Source organism: Mandrillus leucophaeus, unplaced genomic scaffold (assembly GCF_000951045.1).
Source record: "Mandrillus leucophaeus isolate KB7577 unplaced genomic scaffold, Mleu.le_1.0 Scaffold94, whole genome shotgun sequence".
Classification (NCBI taxonomy): domain Eukaryota; kingdom Metazoa; phylum Chordata; class Mammalia; order Primates; family Cercopithecidae; genus Mandrillus; species Mandrillus leucophaeus.
Genome location: NW_012110252.1, coordinates 4,549,201 through 4,570,841, shown reverse-complemented (window position 1 = coordinate 4,570,841; position 21,641 = coordinate 4,549,201). Strand labels below are relative to the sequence as shown.

Sequence of the window (21,641 nt, the reverse complement as noted above, 5' to 3'; positions counted from 1 at the left end):
TAGCTAAGATCAGCCAGAAGAACCGCCTAGCAAAATTATGAACTAAATAGATGGTTGTTTTAAGCCATTGCGTTTTGAGTTGGTTTGTTATGCAGCACAAAATAATTGATACAAGCTGCAGCATGAACCAGATACCATGCTGGGATGTCTCTTTACCATCATCCTGGGGCTGTCCTCTGCTTTTTTCCTGTATTGGATCTCATATTTCTAGTAATCCATATCTTCCTCTTGCTTGGTTTCCTTCAGTGACTCCCCAAGAAAGAGTACATGAGCAGTAAATTAATTGTATGAAACCTTGCATGTCTGAAAAGGTCTTTTTTTAAAATTTTTTTCGATTCTTGTGTTTAAGTGCTAGTTTGGTTGGGAGTAGAATTCTAGGTCATTAACTATTTTCTCTTAACATTTTGAAAACCTTTCTCCATTGCTTTGTAGCCAATACTCCTGTTCACAAGTTAAAAGTCTATGCCAAAAGATGATGAGATCACCACTTAGTATCTGAAATAAAAGGACAAAGCTGAATTTACTCCTTGCTCCAGTGAGAGCTATGATGCTCAGAAACAGTCTTTCCATGCAGAGCAGACTACTAGAGTTTTGAGGAAGCATGATGAGTTCAGGGAGTTCAGAGACTGCAGTAGGATGTTATCATTTGCAGAATCACAATTCCTTAGGGGAAACTTCGTTGATTGTTCACCACTCAAAGGTGTTTTTACAGGAGTGAGTTCATCTACCACTGGCTGTTTTTCAGAAACAAAGACCTGATCTGATGAGTTGGCTTGTAAAAGTGTGTACATTGAGGGGAATTGTGTTGATTGATTACATGGGTTTAAAACCAGTTTTTGATAGCTACTTCTTATTATGACTACAGAACAATTGCCTTTCCCTAAGTTTTGGGGAACATTTTTATTCTCATAAATTGCTGATCCTGTGTATATGACTTGTATATTTTTCCCCTTTCTACAATCTTGCAGGATCTTCTCTTTGCCTTCAATGCTTGAAATTTCACAATGTGTGCGTTAGCCTAAGACTGTATTCACTTAATACATTTTTCTGTCTAGAAATTCAGATTATTAACTTCTCTTCATTTTTTTTTCTTTTGGGTGCTCTATTAGTCCATTTTCCTGCTGCTGATAAAGACGTACTCAAGACTGGGCAATTCACAAAAGACAGAGGTTTAATTGGACTTACAGTCCACATGGCTGAGGAGGCCTCACAATCATGGCTGAAGGTGAGGAAGAGCAAGTCACATCTTACATGGATGGCAGCAGGCAAAAAAAAAAGAGCTTGTGCAGAGAAACTCCCATTTTTTTAAAACCATCAGATCTCGTGAGATCCATTCACTATCACAAGAACAGCATGAGAAAGACCCATCCCCATGATTCAGCGTCTCCCACTGGCTCCCTCCCACAACACATGGGAATTATGGGAGCTACAAGATGAGATTTGGGTGTGGACACAGAGCCAGACCATGTCAGACGCTAACACCCTTGACCAATTTCCTAATTGTCTTACATTTGTATCTCCTATTTTCCATCCCCTTTTCTTTTTGCTGGAAAAATTCTCCACTTTATATTCTGACCTTTCTATTGAAAATATTAATTTCCAGTCAGGTGGATTGGCTCACATCTATTATCCCAGCACTTTGGGAGGCTGTGGCTGTAGGATCACTTGAGCTCATGAGTTTGACACCAACTAAGGCAACATAGTGAGACTCATTTCTACAAAACATAAAAAAAATTAGGTGGGCATAGTGGCACATACTTGTAGTCCCAGCTACTCAGAGAGCTTAGGTGGGAGGATTGCTTAAATCCAGGAGGTCCAGGCTGCAGTGAGCTATGATCATGCCGTTGCACTCCAGCCTGGGTAACTGAGAAGGATCCTGTCTCAAAAAAAGAAACAAAGAAAGAAAATAAAATACTCCTTTCTGCTATATATTTAATTTTCAAGATCTTCTGTATGCGTTTTGTTCCATTTATTTATTTGCTTATTTATTTTTGCATAGAATTATTTTCTTGTTTTGTGGTTATAGTAGCTTCTCTTTGTGAGATGTTTGACTTTTGTTTTATCTATTTCCTTGACATTACTTTTTTTTCTTTATTCATTTTCTATCTTCCGAGTTATAGGCTTTCCTCACATATCTTATCATTTTTGTATCTGATAATATTTAAGGGTGAGATGCTGAAACACTGGCTGGAAGCCCTGAGAATATGAGAGCTGGGCTGGTCTGATGTGGGTTTCACTGTAAGAGCATCAGGGTGGGCTGGGTCTACTGAGGGAACTTCTGATGTCAATATCTTTCCAAGGTCAGGTATTTCATAATGGACCAAGCATATTTCCCAGAGAAGACTCCATGTCCTGCCTGGAGGGTGAAGGTCTAACTTTCAGTGTTCTTGGCCCAGAGAAGGAAAAGATGGATATGGTATGGGGTATCCCAGAAGCTAATATGCATAAATTCACTTAATCCTCTATTTTTAGTACAGTTCTCTCACACTCAACTGCACTGGTGTTCTTCTAATGTAGAACCATCTATTTTACTCCATTCTGAAAATAAGCTATCACTCTTTTGCCAGTTAAGGAAGGTGCAGTCTCTGGGATGCTGCACAGATCTGGGGAGAAGGCTAGGGATCCAATCCAATTCCTCCTAAAGAATACTTCCAAACAATCCTCCTTATTTAGTCCATATCCCTTTTACCCTCACTTCTTCAGGGACCTGCTGCCATTAGTTTCCAAGTCTTCAGATATGCTATAAATCAGATTAGTTTTTAGTTTTCTCTTCTGCCTGATGGGATTTAAACTTCTCAGATCTGCTCATTCTATCACTATGTATTCATCTGTTTTCCAGCTTCCAAAATTGTCCCTTCTTCAGCTCTCACCATCTATTGGGTTTAAGCCTTAAAATATCTATTTACTGGTAGTTTAACTGGGATTCCTGGAAGTCAACAATATAAAAGTGTATGTTAATCTCCTACCTTTACACAAAGCTTGCTTTTCATTTTCCATTTATGGGAAGTGTGTTAATGGCTTCATAATTGAATCTAGCTTATAATTTGTTTGTGATAGATCTAAAACTGGTTAATGAAAGATGGCTTCAATTATAGTAGGCTTAAAGCAATGTCTTTCTCCTTAAAAATATAGAAAAGAAAAAGCAACTCAGCACTAACCCAGTGAAGGGGGATACAGATAAGTCAAGATTTGTGTATGGGGGATGGGCACGGTGGATCATGCCTGTAATCCTAGCACTTTGGGATGCCAACGTGGGTGGATCAACTGAGGTCAGGATTTCAAGACCAGCCTAGCCAACATGGTGAAACTCTGTCTCTACTAAAAATACAAAAATTAGCCGGGTATGGTGGCACATGCCTGTAATCCCAGCTACTCAGGAGACTGAGGCATGAGAATCACTTGAACCTGGGGGCGGAGGTGGCAGTGAGCCGAGATCACACCATTGTACTTCAGCCTGGGCGATAGACTGAGACTCTGTCTCAGAAACAAAAACAAAAGTTAAACAAGGGATTTGTGTATGGGAATATTCTTTCCATGCGTTTGTATGCCCTTGCTAAAATGCAGGTTGCATAACAGCCTTAATAAGAAAATTCCTAAGCCTGTGTAAACTTGTGGGAGGGGTGTAGTCACGCATAATCTCACACTGAAATCTGCCAAGGCAGTGAATACTATAGAATTCACAACTTCAGTTTTCATTTTGCCCCACAACTCAGAGCTGGAAACATATGTGCTTACGAATCTTTGTCAAGTTAATCACTTTTTCCTTTTGCACCAAAAATTTAAAACAGACTTCTTAACAACTGTCGCTAGCGTAATCTGTTTACTAGTCATATGATAAATCACACTTGAGGTAAGTTACTGTTGTTCTGCAAGTTCCTGCTACTCTGTTAATTGCCGTCGTTTTTTTCCAGAGTTGTGCTCTCCTGCAGCCTTTTGAGGGTGGCTGGCTTCCATACCCAGAATCAATCACACCACGACACTGAAAAAACAAAAATAAACAGGAAAGTAAGTAGAATCAGGTATTTCATCTCTTTGTGAAACGTCTTCTCATTCTTGGCCCGAAACCATTGTTTACCTTCCCAACTTAAGAAAATCTTTCCTGCATTCTGCCACTTCTTGAAAGTTACCTTTGACTTTCCGGTGGTCTTCTCTCACTTCCATTCTCTTTCAGCCCTGGCGGCATTTGTGAAGATGGCTCAGACCCTCTTTACTGACAGATAACTTATAAAACAACTTACACATCATGAGCCCCCGTAGACAAACTTCATTTCCCACCTCGAACAAACCCAAAGCTTTCCTCCTTTAACTATATCCTAATTGGTAATAACAAAAGCATATATTGAACAATGACTTACATATTGTGCTAAGAACTTTACATATATTAACTCTTTTCACCATCACAGTGACACTATGAAATACAATCTATTGTTATACCCATTTTTATAAATAAAAAAATACAATCCAGAGAGTTTATGTAATCTGCTCAAAGAAAAACATTGGTCAGTGGCATGCCGTTTGGTAACTGGTACCACCAACCATGAAGTCAGTTGTCCACACCAGAAACCTAATAATCAGGATTAATTGTTTTCTTTCCCTTTCTCTCCACATTCTTACCATCTCAGGCCAAGCTACCACCATGTCTCACCCAGACCACCGCACCATCCTTCCAACTATTTCCATTAATGTTCCTTTATAGACTATTCTCCATATAAATGACATATGAATTTGATAAATCCATAATCATAACGAGAGATTTTTTTTAATCTCTTTTTTTTTTTGAGATGGAGTTTCACTCTTGTTGCCCAGACTGGAGTACAATGGTGCTATCTGGGCTCACTGCAACTTCCACCTCCCAGGTTCAAGCGATTCTCCTGCGTCAGCCTCCTGAGTAGCTGGGATTACAGGCATGCGCCACCACACCCGACTAATGTTGTATTTTTAGTAGAGACGGGGTTTCTCCATGTTGGTCAGGCTGGTCTCAAACTCCCGACCTCAGGTGATCTGCCCGCCTTGGACCCCCAAAGTGCTGGGATTATAGGCATGAGCCACTGAGCCTGGCTGCTAAAAACCTCTTTCAAAAACTGACTTCATGCAGACAAAATAGTCATATGACTCAAAAAGATTTATTTTTATTGTGCAAATAACACAATGATCCAAATCTTATGGAAATATGTGGAACACTACACACACACACACACACACACAAATAAAGAATACACAACAACACTTAGAACATTTACAAAAATTGGCTGGGCATGGTGGCTCATACCCGTAATCCCAGCACTTTGGGAGGCCGAGGCAGGCGGACCACTTGAGGTCAGGCGTTTGAGACAAGCCTGGCCAACATGGTGAAACCCCATCTCGACTAAAAATAAAAAATTAGCCAGGAGTGGTGTCACATGCCTGTAGTCCCAGCTACTCAGGAGGCTGAGGCAGGAGAATAGCTTAACCTGGGAGGTGGAGGTTGCAGTGAGCCGAGATTGCGCCATTGCATTCCAGCCTGGGTGACAGAGCAAGACTCCATCTCAAAAAAAAAAAAAAAAAAAAAATTTTTTTTGCAAAAATTGACTATGTCTTATGTCTTAAAGTGAGTCAACAAACACCACAGTCATTATTATATAGATCACATTCCCTTATCACAATATAATAGAGTTACAAATCAGGAACAAAAAGATAGTTAACCCCTCTGTGCATTAACTCTTCTTTACTCTTCCCTCTATAAAAAGGAACTAGCATTTTCCAGCTCCCTTGGTCGCTGGCAACCTGGTAGGCTCTGCAATGGGAAGCACTGACTGCAACCTGGGGCGGCACAGGGGGAAAAGGCAAAATGTTCTCCACTTCCTGTGGATTGCTATGGGGGCACAGGGAGAGGATTCCTTACAGAGAAATTCATATCCCAAAAGGCAAGTTCTGGTTTTGAGCCGCCTCCTCGTTTTGCTGACTTCTTTGCACTTTGTTCACCAATCTAACTTTTTACCTTTCTTTCACCATTTCTGTATAATTCCTTGATTGATTGATTGATTGATTGATTGATTGATTTTTTGAGATGGAGTTTCGCTCTTGTCGCCCAGGTTGTAGTGCAATGGCACGATCTCGGCTCACTGCAACCTCCACCGCCCAGGTTCAAGTTATGTTCCTGCCTCAGCCTCCCGAGTAGCTGGGATTACAGGCATGTGCCACCATGCCCGACTAATTTTTGTATTTCTAGCAGAGACAGGGTTTCACCATGTTGGCCAATCTAGTCTCGAACTCCTGACCTCAGTTGATCCACCTGTCTCAGCCTCCCAAAGTGCTGGGATTACAGGCGTGAGCCACTCTGCCTGGCCCCAATTCCTTGATGTTTGAAGAATCTGTAGCTCTGTTAGGAGCCTCCACTTGTCCTACCATCACCCGGTCTATATAATAATGACTGTGGTGTTGGTTGACTCACTTTGAGACATAAGACATAGTCAATTTTTGTAAACTTTTTTTTTTGTTTTTTGTTTTTTGTTTTTTGTTTTTTTTGAGACGGAGTCTCGCTCTGCCGCCCAGGCTGAAGTGCAGTGGCCGGATCTCAGCTCACTGCAAGCTCCGCCTCCCGGGTTCCCGCCATTCTCCTGCCTCAGCCTCCCCAGTAGCTGGGACTACAGGCGCCGCCACCTCGCCCGGCTAGTTTTTTTTGTATTTTTTAATAGAGACGGGGTTTCACCGTGTTAGCCAGGATGGTCTCGATCTCCTGACCTCGTGATCCGCTCGGCCTCCCAAAGTGCTGGGATTACAGGCTTGAGCCACCGCGCCCGGCCCTTGTAAACTTTTTTTTTTGAGATGGAGTCTTGCTCTGTCGCCCAGGCTGGAATGCAATGGTGCCATCTCGGCTCACTGCAACCTCCGCCTCCTTCATGTCGGCCTCATAAACTTTATGCCAACAGATAGACTCTAAAACATCTGTCTCTTGCCTTGACTTTTCTGTTGACCTTCTTTCCCATGTTTATAACTGCGTACAGGGCATCTCCACTTTAAATTTTCAGAATGCCAAATTTTACATGGATAAAACTAAATTTACCATCTGCCTCCCCACTCTCTAGAACATGTTGTTCCTAACGCGGCACTTGACTCCAGCACTTTCCCACAAACACCCATCCTGGAAATCTCAGATACCCTTGGGGTACTGACTGCATCTCTGTCATTAATGGCTTTTGTTCCAAGCCCAGAGCCTGACAGGTATGTAAAGATTTTTTAAATGATTGTTAGACTCCTTTCTCTTTCTCATTTCCAGTCCCTTTCTTATTTATTTATTTATTTATTTATTGAGACAGAGTTTAGCTCTTGTTGCCCAGGCTGGAGTGCAGTGGAACAATCTCAGCTTATGCAACCTCCGCCTCCCAGGTTCAAGTGATTCTCCTGTCTCAGCCTCCTGAGGAGTTGGGATTACAGGCGCCCGCTGCTATGCCTGGCTAATTTTTGGTATTTTTAGTAATAACGGGGTTTCACCATGTTGGCCAAGCTGGTTTCAAACTCCTGACCTCAGCTGATCCGCCCACCTCGGCCTCCCAAAGTGCTGAGATTACAGGCATGAGCCACCGCTCCCGGCCTCCAATTTTTATACCTCTGTAATGTCCTCTCAAATGCCTTCTCCTCTTTCTATTTCGTTGTGACTAGTCCTCTGGCTGCTCGCCTGGAAAGGCAGTGGAGAGGGTTGTAACTCTGGGAGTGGAATTATAACTAATCTAATGACGGTGTTTAACAAAAGCCATGTTAAAGGCAAAGTGCTTCTGTTTCAAAAATTCTCTCAAACCCAGTTTCCTCTTGGCAACAATCGGCAACCACAGCAACAATCAGCAACACAGAAGAAGACTTCTTTGACTAAATATGTGGGGAATTTCCTGACTCACGTAGCAGCAGACACCAGCTGGATGTCCTCCAGTTCAATTCTGACACCATCTACCTGGAGATAGCATCAGATTCTATTGGTTTGGGGCTTAGTCCCCAAAACTGCCCATTCCACAGACACCCGTTGCAAATCTGGGCCTCTGGAACTTCCGATCAACCAGCTTCAAGTTGGGGTTCCCACACCTTCTCTTTGTGTTGGGTTAATTTGCTAGAGCAGCTCACAGAACTCAGGAAAACACTTAAGTTTACTGGTTTGTTATAAAGGACTTTACAAAGGACACAGATGGAGAGATGCATAGGGTGAGGTATGGGGAGAGAGGCGTGGAACTCCCATCCCCTCCCTGGGTCGCCACTGCCCAGGAACCTCCAGGGGTTCAACTATCTGGAAGCTCCCTGAATCCAGTCCTCTTGGGTTTTTATGGAAGCTTCATGATGCCAGCATTCCTTCCCCCGGCTTACAGGGCAGGACCATCTCCGGAGAGGATCTTAAGACCCATAGTCGGAAAGGTGGGGTAAGATTAGAGTCCTGTCTTGGGGAAGGTGAAAGAAAGGCAGGAAAAGATCAGAGAGATTCTGTTTTCTCAATCTGCTCCTGAGGCCTAACACACCCAACCTTATAATGAAAGATTGTAACGAGGGCTCTGGGAGATACGGTCCAGGAACTGTGGACAGAAATGTGTGTGTGTGTGTGTGTGTGTGTGTGTATATACACACACACACAAAATAACACCATAGCTTCTTTTTTTTTTTTTTTTGAGACGGAGTCTCGCTCTGTCGCCCAGGCTGGAGTGTAGTGGCCGGATCTCAGCTCACTGCAAGCTCCGCCACCCGGGTTCATGCCATTCTCCTGCCTCAGCCTCCCGAATAGCTGGGACTACAGGCGACCGCCACCTCGCCCGGCTAGTTTTTTGTATTTTTTAGTAGAGACGGGGTTTCACCGTGTTAGCCAGGATGGTCTCGATTTCCTGACCTCCCATCAGGTGATCCGCCCATCTCGGCCTCCCAAAGTGCTGGGATTACAGGCTTGAGCCACCGCGCCCGGCCACACCATAGCTTCTTAGCCAGCAAGAAGAGGAGGCCGACCTGACTGTAATGTCTTAATGCTGTTAACACAACTGAGAAAAAAATGTTTCAATCAGATAGGGCATTGGCAATTGGAAAACAACAGCAAAGGCTAAGGCCAGCGGGTCTGGTCAAGTTAGTTCAGGATGCCTCTCTGTAGTGATTATTTTGTTGGATTTAACTTCTCTAGAACCAATGTAACCAGTCTCTACATTTCTGGCAATCCCACACCATTCCTTCAGTGATCCAGGCTCAAAATGTATAAATGACGACTGACTCTTCTTCCCCTGTAGTCCTCATTGTCTACTTGACTGAACCTTTTTGATGCTTACTCATTTTTTTTCTCTTCCCTCCTCCCAGCCAACCATAATTTCAGGTGCTTATTAAAACACACCCAGATTAATCCTCCAATTAGACCTCTGTGCCTCTTCCTGACCCTCCCAAGAGTCCTGCCCCACTATTACGTAATGATGTAAGACCCAAGAGCAAGTATAAGGATTCCCAGTGGTCTTTCCATCCTGGTATTTAAAACAGGCACCAACAGGCACGGTGCTCCCACCTGTAATCCCAGTACTTTGGGAGGCCAAGGCTGGAGAACTGCTTGAGTCCAGGAGTTCAAGACCAGCATGGGCAACATAGGGAGACCCTGTGTCTACAAAAAATTAAAAATTAAAAAAAAAAACAAAAAACTAGCCACTTGTAGTCCCAACTACTTAGGAGGCTGAGGTGGGAGGATTGTTTGAGCCTGGGAGGTCAAGGCTGCAGTGAAATGTGATTGCACACTGCACCCCGCCAGTTGACAGAGTGAGACCCTGTCTTATAAATAAATAAATAAATAAATACAAAACAGGCCTCACTTTCCTTAGGGAACCCTGGATCCTCTCCCTACCCCAGACAGTTGGGTGAGTTCTCTGCTTTCCCCTAAACATGTTATGCTCACACTCAGCCCCCAGGGTTTGCACTCAGGGTGCCCAACTCACAGTCATACTGCAAAGTCCCATTTCCTCCTTGAGTCCTTTGCTGATATGCCCTGGTTTACACTGATTCCTTCCCTGGCTTTCTTTAGGCCCAAAGACATTTAGGCAAGGGCGGATAGACCATATTGCTAAGGAGGCTTACCCTTGAGGGCCCCTTACTTGGACAGTCCCCTCCAAGACTGTGTACCTAATTTTTATTTATAATTTTGCATTATTTTCCTTAAGAAGATCATTTAAATTGTAAAAGCCCCAGGCTCCACACAATCTAGATCTGTCACTGAATTTAGACATTAATTTATATTCTGTTAAATGGGAATGATTATGGTGAAGGTTGCATTATGAATTTCAGAGCCCCAAGGCACTTTTGCCTTCATAGGCCCCTTTCTACATGAAAATGATTACCAATTATATATTGTGACTGTGTTGGTATAAAGACTAATATAATTCATCAGAGATTATTTTCTTTTTTTTTTCCTTTCTGATGCTAAAATGAACAAAAACATTTTTACGAGCCTCTAATAGTATCATGGACCCTAGACGTAGTGCCTACTGAGCCTAATGGATAAGTTGACCCTGATTATAGGGCACACAGAGAAGCCTGGTGAGTAATAAATGAGACGGTGTGCATACAACATTCGACGAAGTGCTGGCGCATATTAGGTGTTCAGTGGATGTCAGATATTACTTTTGTTATTATTACATGCCTCTTTCATATAGAAATGCTTACTAAATTGGATTGAATAGAGCTTATTTTACACTAAACCATTTGTAGCAATGGGAGTTTGGAAACAGATGTCACTTTCTTATACATTATAATGTAATGTCAATTAAAGCTTTTCTGTTTCCCGACTTGGTACCCATCGTGTATTTACAAGCAGTTACTGCCTACGGACTAGGTGCTTAGATGTCTTGAATTTGAACAGAGCTCCTTAAACACTAGGTTCCCAAGCTCCACTCAAGAGATTCTGACTCAGTGGCTCTGGAGGGAGATCTGAAAATGAGTACTTAAAAAAAAACCTTACTCCCATGGCGATTTTGAAGAGCAGCTAAATTTGTTGGAAACCACTATCACAGGCAAGGCAGTAGAGGTCAGTGACAGCTGAAAGAGTGGCATATGGGGGCATTAGCTTACCTCTTCCCAAACTCGGTAACACCCACCCTCTATCACTGTAAATAAAATGAAATGTCTGCTATGCAAGTGCAGTTTCAAGACAAGTCCCGTAGGCACTGCCTTCCCAATCAGATTGTACCACTAGCCCCCCTAGTAAAGTAATTCTGGAGTAGTCTGCAGAAGAGATACAATTCATATTGTAGCTTTCAAAGAACTTCCGGGATAGATATCAACACAAAACCAAGATAGCATACTTTTAAGATTTTAAGGATCAGATGAGTACTGTGGACGCTGAGCACTCAGAAGAGGAAGCAATCACAATAGATTGAGTTGCTGGGAGAGCCTCAAAGTGAAGAGTGACTTATGTTGAATCTTGAAAGAAGGTGGACCTGAGACATATTGAGACAGGAGAAAAAGAATAATGGAGTGGGGGTCAGGGGATGCAGGAATGAAACTGGCTTTGCCATGCACTAGCTGGGTGTCTTTGAAAACGAAGATATGAAAAAATATAAACCTGTCAACATCTATTCCAAACAAAAGAAACCTGGTATAAAAATGCTAATATTTGCAAAAATGTAATTTAAGATAAAAAAGCATTATTAAGAATAAAGAGGGGGCCGGGTATGGTGGCTCACACCTGTAATCCCAGCGCTTCAGGAGGCCGAGGCGGGCAGATCACAAGGTCAAGAGATCCAGACCATCCTGGCTAATATGGTGATACCTTGTCTCTACTAAAAATACAAAAAATTAGCTGGGCATGGTGGCACGTGCCTGTAGTCCCAGCTACTCGGGAGACTGAGGCAAGAGAATTGCTTGAACCCGGGAGGTGATGGTGGCAGTGAACTGAGATTGCGCCACTGAACTCCAGCCTGGACGACAGAGCGAGACTCTGTCTAAAAAAAAAAAAAAAGAATAAAGAGGGATTAACACTATGATAAGGAACAGTTCACCAAAAGGATAGAATCATCATGTACTTGTATGCACTAAAAAAAAAAAAAAAAAAAAAGTCCTGGAATATGTTAATTCTCAAACTGGGGGAATTAACACATGCACATCAGACAATGATGGATCAAGTATTTAAAACATAATAAAGACAAAGAATAAGTGACTTGAACAAGAAGGAAAAACCAAGGCACAGAGCAATAAAATAACTCGCCCAAGGTCTTGTAGCTAGTAGTGAAGAGCTGGGATCCAGACCCAGGAAATCTGCTTTTTGCCACCCTCAGCTAAAGTTTCATCTTGAGTGATAGAGCCTTAAAATGTGTTTACATCAAAAAGAAATTAAATTAAAGATAAGTCAATTAAGCATTCAATGTACAATTCAAGAAGTTAGAAAAGAAAGAAGAGGTCGGGTGCAGTGGCTCAAGCCTGTAATCCCAGCACTTCGGGAGGCTGAGGAGGGCAGATCTTTGGAGCCTAGGAGTTGGAGACCAGCCTGGGCAACATGACGAAAACCTATCTTCACAAAAATTACAAAATTAGCCAGGCATGGTGGCAGGCACCTATGGTCCCAGCTACTGGGGAGACTGAGGTGGGAGGATCACCTGAGTGCAGGAAGTCAAGGCTGCAGTGAGTCACGAAAATGGTAACTATGTGAGGTGATGGATATGTCAGTTAACTTTGTTGTGGTGATCATTTTACAATCACATATTGATATATGTATCAATATGTTTTGATACATATATCAAAACCTCAAGTCCAGGTGTGGTGGCTCACACCTGTAATTCCAGCATTTTGGGAGACTGAGGTGGGAGGATTGTTTGAGCCCAGAAGTTTGAGACCAAGCTGGGCAACATAGTGAGACCCTGTCTCTAAAAAAAAAAAAAAAAGATAAAATGATAAAAAAGTTTGAAGAGTCATTTTGTTTTATAGTATACATATAATAATATAACTTTGCTATTTGCATATGGAGGGTGACAGTGAATATTCATTATCAAGAAGGGCTTTGGATTCAGATCGGATTCTTGATTCTAGTTGAAAACGGTCTGGAAATAAACATGCACAGTTGTTTGTTCTCGTTCACTCTCTCTTTCTCTCTCTCTCTCTTTTTTTTTTTTTTTTTTTTGAGACAGATTTCACTCTGTTGCCCAGGCTGGAGTGCGGTGGCACGGTCTCAGCTCACTGCAACCTCTGCCTCCAAGGTTCAAGTGATTCTTGTGCCTCAGCCTCCCGAGTAGCTGTGATTACAGGCTTGTGCCATCACGCCCAGGTAATTATTGTATTTTTAGTAGAGATGGAGTTTCACCATGTTAACCACGCTGGTTTTGAACTCAAGATCTTAGGTAATCTGCCCACCTCGACCTCCCAAAGTGCTGGGATTACAGGCGTGAGCCAACATGCCCAGCCTCTCTCTCTCCCTAAGCTTCTGTTTCTCATGATTTTTTTTTTTTTTTTTTTTTTTGAGACAGGGTCTCACTCTGTTACCCAGGCTGGAGTGCAGTGGCAAGATCTTGGCTCACTGCAGCCTCAACCTCCTGGGCTAAAGTGATACCCCCACCTCAGTCTCCCAAGTAGCTGGGACTACAGGTGCGTGCCACCATACCTAACTAATTTTTTTTTTTTAAATAGAGATAGGGTTTCTCCATGTTGCCCAGGCTGTCGAACTCCTGGGCTCAAGTTATCTGCCTGCCTCAGCCTCCCAAAGTGCTGGGATTATAGGCATGATCCACCGTGCTGGGCTTTTGTGTGTGTGCATGGAGACAGGCGTTGCCATGTTGCCCAGGCTGGTCTGGAATGCCTGCGCTCAAGCAATCCACCCACCTCTGCCTTTCATAGTGTTGGGATTATAGGTGTGAGCCACTGCGCCCGCCAATTGTTAAAAGAGGTCACCTCTGGTGTGGGACACTGGAGAGGGGCTAGGGCACTCCATGTTTACTTTCTCCCCTTCTGAGTTATGTTAATTTATTATAATAATCATGCATAACTTTTGTAACTTGAAAAGAAAGGAAGGGAAGGACAGGGAAGGAAGAGAAGAGGAAGAGGAAGAGAACCAATTCTGTGACCTGAGGCAAACAATTCCACCTCTCTGTACCACAGTTTGCTTATCCATAATATGGAGAACTTGAAAGAATTTTTGAGGATTAAATGAGACAATGCGTACAAGGTGCTTAGCACTTTGTCTTGCATAATAATGCTGGCTACTACCACTGTGCAAAATGCTTAACTCAGTATCTGGCATAAGTGTTAAGAAAAATAGTAAATAGTCTTTAAAAAACAAACTATTATTTCTAATATTTATTTTTCTTTGTTTTTTCTTTCTTTTTTTTTTTTTTTTTTGAGATGGAGTTTCACTCTTGTTGCCCAGGCTGGAGTGCAATGTCCTGATCTCAGCTCATCGCAACCTCTGCCTCCCGGGTTCAAGCGATTGTCCTGCCTCAGCCAGAGTAGTTGGGATTATAGGCGTGTCACACCACGCCCCACCAATTTTGCATTTTTAGTAAGAGACAGGGTTTTTCCATGTTGGTCAGGCTGGTCTCGACCTCCCGACCTCAGGTGATCCGCCCACCTCGGCCTCCCAAAGTGCTGGGATTACAGGTATGAGCCGCCACACCTGGCCTTTGCTTTTTCTTTTTTCTTTTTCTTTTTTTTTTTTTTTTAAGACAGAGTCTCGCTCTGTTGCCCCAGGCTGGAGTGCAGTGGCGTGATCTCACTGCTCACTGCAACCTCCGCCTCCCGGATTCAAGCGATTCTCCTGCCTCAGCCTCCCTAGTAGCTGGGACTACAGGCACGTGCCACCACATCCGGCTAATTTTTGTAGTTTTAGTAGAGAAGGGGTTTCACCGTGTTTGGATCTCCTGACCTCCTGATCTGCCTGCCTCGGCCTCCCAAAGTGCTGGGATTACAGGCGTGAGCCACCACGCCCCGCCTTTGCTTTTTCTTTTTTATGCCTTGCAAATGTTCTTTGTTTTTCTGCTTTGAGTTTTTGCAGCTGGTTCTTTTTATTTAGTTTTTTTTTGAGACAGAGTCTCGCTCTGTCGCCCAGGCAGGAGTGCAGTGGCATGATCTCATCTCACTGCAACCTTTACCTCCTGGGTTCAAGTGATTCTCCTTCCCCAACCTCCCAAGTAGCTGGGACTACAGGCACAGGCCACCATGCCCAGCTAATTTTTGTATTTTTGGTAGAGATGGGGTTTCACTATGTTGGACAGGCTGGCCTCAAACTCCTGACCTCAGTTGATCCACCCTCCTCGGCCTCCCAAAGTGCTGGGATTACAGGCATGAGCCACCGCCCCCCACCAGCACTTGGTTCTTTGTTGTTTCTTTGTTTGTTTTGTTTTTTTATGCTACCCCACCCCCTCTGGTTCTTTGTTTTAAAGAAAAAAACAGGCCCAAATTGAAGGCTATTCTTTGAAGTAACTGGCCAGCACTCTTCAAAAATGTTAATGTCATGAAAATAAAGATTGAAAAACCATTAATGCTAATTTCCTGATATTAATCATTGAATATTTATTATTAGTTAGTCTGAAATTATGTTACAATAGTTACTAAGTACACGTAGTAGACTATGTAGAAACACCGCGCTCCACTGCTAACAGAGTGCACATTGATGCAATTTCCCTGAAGGATAGTTTGGCAATACCCTTCAAAAGCAGAAAAGTACATACTTTTTGATCAAAAATTCCACTTATAAGTAATTGGCTTACAGAGTTGGTTTCATATGTGTGAAATGGTTTAAATAAAATTGTGTATTCATTGTAAGGGCAGCAGGCTGGGCACGGTGACACACACCTGTAATTTCAGCACTTTAGGAGGCCGAGGTGGGCAGATGACTTGAGGTCGGAAGTTACACACCAGCCTGCAACTGTTCTGGAACTTTGTAAGACATTGTAAGGGCAGTTTGGAAACAATGTACATGACAGTAATGGGATAGGGTTTTTTTTGTTTGTTTTTGTTTTTTTGAGATGGACTCTCCCTCTGTCACCAGGCTGGAGTGCAGTAGTGTGATCTCAGCTCACTGCAACCTCTGCCTCCCAGATTCAAGTGATTCTCCCGCCTCAGCCTCCGGAGTAGCTTGGATTACAGGCACCTGCCACCATGCCTGGCTAATCTTTGTATTTTTAGTAGAGACGGAGTTTCACCATGTTGGCTAGGATGGTCTCGAACTGCTGACCTCGCGATCTGCCCTCCTTGGCCTCCCAAAGTGCTAGGATTACAGGCGTGAGCCACTGCACCCAGCCAGTAATTTGATGGTTTTCAGTAAATTATTATATACTTCTAAAATATAGTAAAATGGACACAATAGACTCCTATAAATGTACTTTTCTGGAAAGATTCCCAAGAATAAGGTTATTATTAACAGAAAAAAGTAAAGCATAGAACATTTGGTAGAATATACCCTCATTTGTGTGTGGGAAAATGTATAGGTGTATGTATGTATATGCATTGATTTTATGTACCTATTTATATTTTATATGCACATATACACATATATTTGTATACTTCTATATATGTTTATATACATATATTTGTATACTTCTATATATATTTATATACATATATTTGTATACATTGGTATATGTATATATTTGTAAATGAATAGAATAGCTCTCTAATGATGCCTAAGAAAGTTGAGAAAATTTTGGTCTCGGAAAGGAACTGAGTTGCTGGGAGAGACAGGGTAAGGGAGACTTACCTCAGTATTCCACTTTGTGTTTTGTGCAAAATACAAGTATTCCTATCTTTAAAAAATTAATTAATAAAAACGCTGTGTAGAATGTTAGAGAGCCAATATGAAATCAATAGAAAAGAGTGAACATTTGTTAATAACATGAGTGCAAGCAGATGGAGAAGGAACTTGTACTGAACAATTCTCCAAATATAGAAATAATTTGATTTTTTTTCTGCAAAGGCAGAAGAACAAGGGGCAGGAAGCCAGAGAAAGTTAGACAAACATGGCATGTTCAGAAATCTGTTTCCAGCTTAAAGGTTATCTTTTTATAGGGTGAGGATTATCACGTGATCGATTTCTTCTTTTTCAAAACCAAGGTAAAGTGGTTAATTTTATGGTATATAAATTATACCTCAATTTAAAAAAAAAATTAACTTTTAAGAGGTTAAGGATGATGATACATTCATCAGCCATCAAATTAGCCGGGCGTGGTGGCATGTGCCTGTACTCCCAGGTACTGGGGAGGCTGAGGCAGGAGAAACGCTTAAAGCTGGGAAGCGGAGGTTGCAGTGAGCCGAGATCGTGCCACTGCACTCCAGCCTGGGTGACAGAGCGAGATCCTGTCTCAAAATAAATAAATAAAATTCAAAAACTCAAAATCACTATATAATAATATTTAAAATAAAAAATTTAAAAAACAAACAAAAAAAACAAAATAGAGTTGTATCAACAAGGTTTTGCTTGTGATTTGATTTGGTGGCCGTTATTGTCTTGTTCTCTTTCAACACAATAACCCTAATCCTCTCCCTACTTCTTTCAGAAAGAGCGAGAGAGTAATTCTAGCCTATTTTTACAAGAACACAGTGGCTATGGACAGTAAGTACTCTCCCATGTGAAAGCACCAGCTAATTAGACTTTGGTGGATGGTCATGACGTACCCAGTGACATGCTTTTACAGTTCATTGTCATTGTCCTAGGTGCTGGTGTGAAAATGATTCAGCAAAAGTGGAAAACTAAAAATTCTAGGGCAGTATGAAAACTGGGAAAGCAATTACAGCGGAAGTTGCCTTCCCCATGGTAACTTAGCAACTTCGTGTCTCTCCAAGGCAGAGAGGAAAATCAAGTTTAACAGGCCTTCCTGAAGGCTAGGTGTGAAATACCAGAAGCCATCTTTGTTTCTGGCATCACTAAATATTTGCTGATACAAAGTATTACACATCTGTTCTCCTACATCTCAGCTAAACTGCCAAAAGTTAACCCTTTCTGGAGATGCAGAATGGAGCAATATACCTAGCTCTCATTCATTTATTTCCCTTGCTGATATTCTTGCATAGCTTTTAGTTTATGCATTTGTCCCAAATAAACCTAGAAAAAGCCACTTGTCGTACGACATGATGAACTGATGATTTAAATCATTCTCCCACTGAGGAAGAAACCATCCTGTGGAAAAGACTATATAAGGTACTTCCTGATTGAAAGGTAGGGCTCTGGAGTCAGACATCTTGAATTTGAATCCCAGCCGTGAAATGTATCAACTGTGTGCCCTTAGGTAAGTAACTGAACTTCTCTGGCATCAGATCCCTCTCTGGTGGTTGTTGTTGTTGTTGTTGTTGTTGTTGAGATGGAGTCTTACTTTTTCGCCCAGGCTGCAATGCAGTGGCACCATCTCAGCTCACTGCAACCTCAGCACCCCCAGGTTCAAGCAGTTCTCATGTCTCTGCCTCCCAAGTAGCTGGGACTACAGGAGCCCACCACCATGCCCGACTAATTTTTGTATTTTTAGTAGAGATAGGGTTTCACCATGTTAGTCAGGCTGGTCTTGAACTCCTGACCTCAGGTGATCTGCCTGCCTCGCCCTCCCAAAGTGCTGGGATTATAGGCGTGAGCCACGGCAATTGGCCCTCTCTGTTAATTGTAGGTGCTGAAAGGAACCCAGTGAACTAGTGATAGTAAGTATAATGTACCTAGTGTACCAGGTCTGATGTTTAATTCGTATTCAGAAAGTAGAAGCTATTTTCGTATGATAGGTCATTAATGCCAATTTTATGTATCTGAAAATGAGGATGTGGGGGGTTCCAGGAAGTTGTTTAAATGCTTTTGGTGCTCAGTTCCTTTACTCTGCCCAGGGTGACCTGCAACAGACCTTTGGGGAACTTTGCCTGCTTCTTTGCTAGGCTGAGGTCCCATTCTCTTGGATCCTTTGCTAATCTGCCGATCAATCTTGTAAACTATTTATTGCAGAGGTATTAGTGACTTTATTTGACTTTTCTACTTGGAGACAGATAGATTAAGAAGTGTTTCAGGCTGCGGCCAGCTGGGACCACTCAGCGGCCTTCAGGTAACGTCTCTTTTGGCACAGGTCAGCCTGGCAGCCTGGGCTGTGGCCCCTGTATGAATTGGCCTCTTGTACTAGAGGATGGTTGGGTGGGTGGTTGAGGTTGTTCTTCTCATACTCTGGGGTCTTTGTTCATATTTATGACACTACATTTCTGCTTCCCTTTCTTACTTCTCCCTTCCTTCCCAGATCAGAGTGGAATAGAGCTCATTAAAGCTTTATAGGGGTAGTGCCAATAGAGAACTTCAGGTCTGGAGAGGAATCATTAGTAAAGATTGACTGTGTGCTCTGGGTGCCTTTAGACAGCCACTGTTTCCATTGGTGTTTAATATTTATTGCTTTCTCATAATCTTCCAGCTGCTATCTTGTCATTGTTAGGAAGACTGGGGAAAAAGTCCTGTGGATATTTATTTTGTACCACCTATTTACTATATCACTTGAAAGTTTGAGTTTTGTGTTTCTCATATAAATTATGAATAATAAAATAAAAATGATCACTACTGCTTTCAGGCCAGATATATTTTTATTGCACAACATGTATTATGTGCAAGAATATCACAAGATTTGGAAATGTTAGTCCTAGCAGAGGGTGACACAACGCAATGATAAGACAGTATGAAAAATGGAGCTATGAATAAAAAAGAATCCCTAAGTCCCCAGAGCCTATGAATATGTTATGTTGCATAGTGATGTAGTTTGGATGCCTGTCTCTCTCCAAATCTCATATTGAAATGTGATCCCCAGTGTTGGAGATGGGATCTGGTGGAAGGTGTTTGAATTATGGGGGCTGATTCTTTATGAATGGCTTGGTACCCACCCCATGGTAATAAGTGAGCTCTCATTCTGGTAGTTTCTGTGAGAGCTGGTTGTTTAAAAGAGCCTGGCACCTCCCCTTCCTCTCTTGCTCCCTCTCTGTCTTGCCATGTGACACTCCTGCTCCCCTTTATCTTCTGCCATGATTGGAAGGTTCCTGAGGCCCTCACCAGAAACCAGTGCCTACATCATACTTCCTGTATAACCTGCAGAGCCCAAATGAACCTCTTTCCTTTATAAATTAACCAGTCTCAGGTATTCCTTTATAGCAATACAAGTGGACTAACACACATAGCAAGGAGGAATTAAGGTTGCACGTGGAGTTAAGGTTCCTAACGAGCTGACTTTAAGATAAGGAGATTATCCTGGATTATCTGCATGGGCCCAGTGTAATCACAAGGATCCTTTTAGTAGAAGAGGGAGCCCAAAAAGTAAGGCAAAAAGAGATTTGAAGATGCTACCTTCTGTCTTTGAAGATGGAGGAAAGGAGCCACAAGCTAAGAAATGCAGAAATTGGAAAAGAAAAAGGCAAAAAACCAGATTCTCCCCCAGAGCCTCCACCAGAAGGAATGTAGTCCTGCCAACACCTTGATTTTAGTGCCACGAGACCCAATTCAAACTTCTGACCTCCAGAACTACAGGGTAATAAATTTGTGTTGGTTTATGTCACTAAGTTTGTGCTCATTTGTTGTAGCAGCAATAGGAAACTAATACACTGCTGCTGAGGGCTTTTGTCAATAAAGATGATACTGATATGAGAATACCTGTGCTATAACTGCAAACACAAATAGCAACTGCTTAGTGGACAAGGAGAGAAGAGCCTTCTGCTATGTAGAGTTCAGATGTTGCTTGATGATGGAGTTTACACGGGAAATTATATTATACATACAGGTATTTAGTATGTATAGCAACCCCATGAGGTAGTGACTGTCTCCAATTTATAGAGGAGGAAACAGATAAGAGAAGTTGTACCATGACCCACAGCTAGTTAATTGAAAGAACTATGATTTATAACATGCATTGACTGCATCCATAGTCCGTTGTTTCAGCCACTGGGCAATTTTGCCACTCGCTTCAATGGTTGGTCAAGGGGATATGAGTGGGTCATCAACAGCATCTGATAAATACCTCAAATCAACATGCCCCAAATTGAATTCATGATCTTAACCTCCCAGTCTGCTCTTTCTCCTGGGTTTCCTGTCTTATTAAATGATCTCACTGCCAACCCAGAACCTTGAGCCTTTTCAGTATTATGCTAGATTCCTCCTTTTCCTACACCATCCATATCATGCCTGTCACCAAGTCTTGTCAATTCTACCTTTAAACTTTTCTCAAATCTACCCAGTCTGTGCCTTTCACCGCCAATGTATAATCTCAAGGCTACCACCGTCTCTCACCTGGATGCCTCCATAGCCCCCCCATTGGTCTTTCCAACTCCTATCTCCAGACTTTGTCGCTTCTAATCCATTGGCAACAGAACAATCAAAGTGGTTTCCAGAAACGTACGTGCAATTATGCATCCTGTCTGCTAAAAGTAATTCAGTGACTTTCCCTGAGGATAGAGGCTGCGAGTCCTAACAGGTTTTTCCAGACATTGCAGGACCTTGTACTTGCTTACACTTTAACTTCACACCATATTCCTTTCCTATTCAACAATTCCCTAAAAACAGTGTCTTTTCCCCTCACCTACACACATACTTTCTACCTTCAGTCCTTCAAATATGCCGCGCTGTCCCCACTCTCAGGGCCTTTGCTCACCCTCTCTTCCTCTGGTTATGACTTACGATCCCTCAGATCACAATTACAAGTCACTTCTTTAAGAAAGTCTTCTCTGATCTCCTTTTCTTTTGTTTTCTTTTCCTTTTA

General features: G+C 42.3%; 1 long non-coding RNA gene across 1 annotated transcript in view; it reads left to right on the top strand.

Annotated features, from left to right (window-relative positions):
- LOC105532216 overlaps positions 1 to 17,831 on the top strand; it is a 63,438-nt gene extending 45,607 nt beyond the window's left edge. The window contains exons 3-5 of the long non-coding RNA XR_001004938.1: positions 3,912 to 4,005; positions 17,448 to 17,503; positions 17,605 to 17,831. This is a non-coding gene — a long non-coding RNA (uncharacterized LOC105532216). The remainder of the gene's footprint in view (positions 1 to 3,911; positions 4,006 to 17,447; positions 17,504 to 17,604) is intronic.
- The last annotated feature ends 3,810 nt before the right edge of the window (positions 17,832 to 21,641 follow it).